This window comes from Alligator sinensis, unplaced genomic scaffold, assembly GCF_000455745.1.
Source record: "Alligator sinensis unplaced genomic scaffold, ASM45574v1 scaffold16_1, whole genome shotgun sequence".
In the NCBI taxonomy this organism is placed as follows: Eukaryota; Metazoa; Chordata; order Crocodylia; family Alligatoridae; genus Alligator; species Alligator sinensis.
Genome location: NW_005842045.1, coordinates 2,562,144 through 2,563,909, shown reverse-complemented (window position 1 = coordinate 2,563,909; position 1,766 = coordinate 2,562,144). Strand labels below are relative to the sequence as shown.

Here is a 1,766-nt window from a genome sequence, read left to right as displayed (position 1 = left end):
GTCACATGCCCTTATAAGTAAACAGGGTGTCATATAGCCTCACTGCTCTCCTATCCCCCATTTAAGAACCCAACTAAACCACACTGCTTAGTAAGAGAATTTAAAGCCACCCCCAGTATATGAGAACTAGTCCACCATAGCTCTATTTGTTGCTTCTGGGTATGCTGCCAGGGCCCCTATCCTTTCCCTTCCTTATGAGTCTGTGTGCAGGTCTGTGATTTTTCCACTCTCCTTCCTCAGCAAGTGAGACTCAGGCTCGGCTGTGTTGCTTACCATCCTCATATGCAAAGACTGCAACTGAAGTGACCCCTCCAAAGCACAGAGGGTGCGTCTACACAGTCATTAATGCAGCCTATTTACTGTGCATTAAGTTTAGTACTTGGTTAACCAAGTACTAATTCAATTTGCAGTAACAGATGCTACTGTGCAGTAGCCTAATAACACCGCACAGTAGCATATTAGCAGAGTTTTTGAGCAGCGCGCAGCGTTATTAGGCTCCTGTGCAGTTCGTGTCTTGTGTAGACATGCCCAGTGAGTGCAACTCATAGATTTCAGACATCAGGGCTAGAAGGGACCTTGCAAGATCATTGGGTCCAGCCCCCAGCCGAAGGGGCAGGAAGTCAGCAGGGGTCAAACGATCCCAGGAAGATACACATCCAAGTGTTTTTTGAAAGTTTCCAGAGTAGGTACTTGCACTGCCTCTGGGGTGAGTCTATTCCAGACCCTGGGGACTCAGACAGAAAAGAAGTTTTTCCTTATATTCAGCCTAAAACAGTCTTCCAGCAGATGACCATCAGACCCTTGTCTTCCCATGGGGCGGTCTGGTGAACAGACATTCTCCCAGTTCCTGATGCACACCCCTTATGTGCTTATAGGCATGGGTGACTGGTGCCTCAAGTCAGGGGGGGCACATCCCCCCCCCAGGGACCAGTCAGTGACCAGGGGGTTACCCCCTAGCTGATTGCACTGACCAGGGGGCCCCCACAGCTGATCTCACTCACCAAAAAGCAGCCGCGGGACTTCCAGAAGTGGCCACGGCCGCTTCTGCTGGTGGCCCTGCTCCCCAGCCCGCACTACTGCACCACCTGGGAGCTTCACCTGGTGGCCCTGCTCCCCGGCCGGCGCTAGCGGGGGGGTGGTACCGGCGCTCCTGCCTGGTCCCCCATGTCCATCGCCTAAGCGGGGAGTGCACCAATCAGGGAGTGCACCAGTGCTCTCAGGGGGTGCATGTGCACCCCCTATGCCACCACTGCTTATAGACGTCCTCAAAGTAAGCCTATGCACCCAGCAGACTTCTTTGAATCACCGCTAGTCAGAATCATTTCCCTGCTTGTAAAAAACTTCCTGAAAAGCAAATATTTGCTTTTATAGTGAAGAAGGGGCCAAGTCCGGGGCAGGCTGTACTAAGAGAACAGCCCGCTGGTGGACTTGCTTTCCCTCACCTGAACCGACACAGGCGGAACCCGCCGCCTAGTCCCGCTTTACTGAGCGCAGCCTGCTCTTCTGCAGGCATGAAACGCCGACACGCAGCCCGGTTCGTCGGCCAAGGGCTGCCGCGCCCCGCACGTGCCGCTCCCGGCTCGTCCCAGCCCCCTCCTCCAGGGCGTCCCGCTCCCAGGCGGCGCCGCGGGGCAGCCGGGGGGAAACTGACTCAGGGGACGTCTGAACGTTCCAGGTCAAAGGACAAAAGAACGCGGCGCGGCCAATCAGCGCCTTGCCTCACCGAGTTCCATTCTGACTGCTCCGCGCCCCGCGGCCGGTACCAT

General features: G+C 55.5%; 1 protein-coding gene across 1 annotated transcript in view; it reads left to right on the top strand.

Annotated features, from left to right (window-relative positions):
• The first annotated feature begins 1,682 nt into the window (after positions 1-1,682).
• The window catches only part of NABP1 (nucleic acid binding protein 1), an 8,488-nt gene continuing 8,404 nt past the window's right edge, over positions 1,683-1,766 (top strand). Inside the window, exon 1 of the mRNA XM_006022789.3 lies at positions 1,683-1,759. The gene's annotated coding sequence lies outside the window, so the exon portion shown is untranslated. The remainder of the gene's footprint in view (positions 1,760-1,766) is intronic.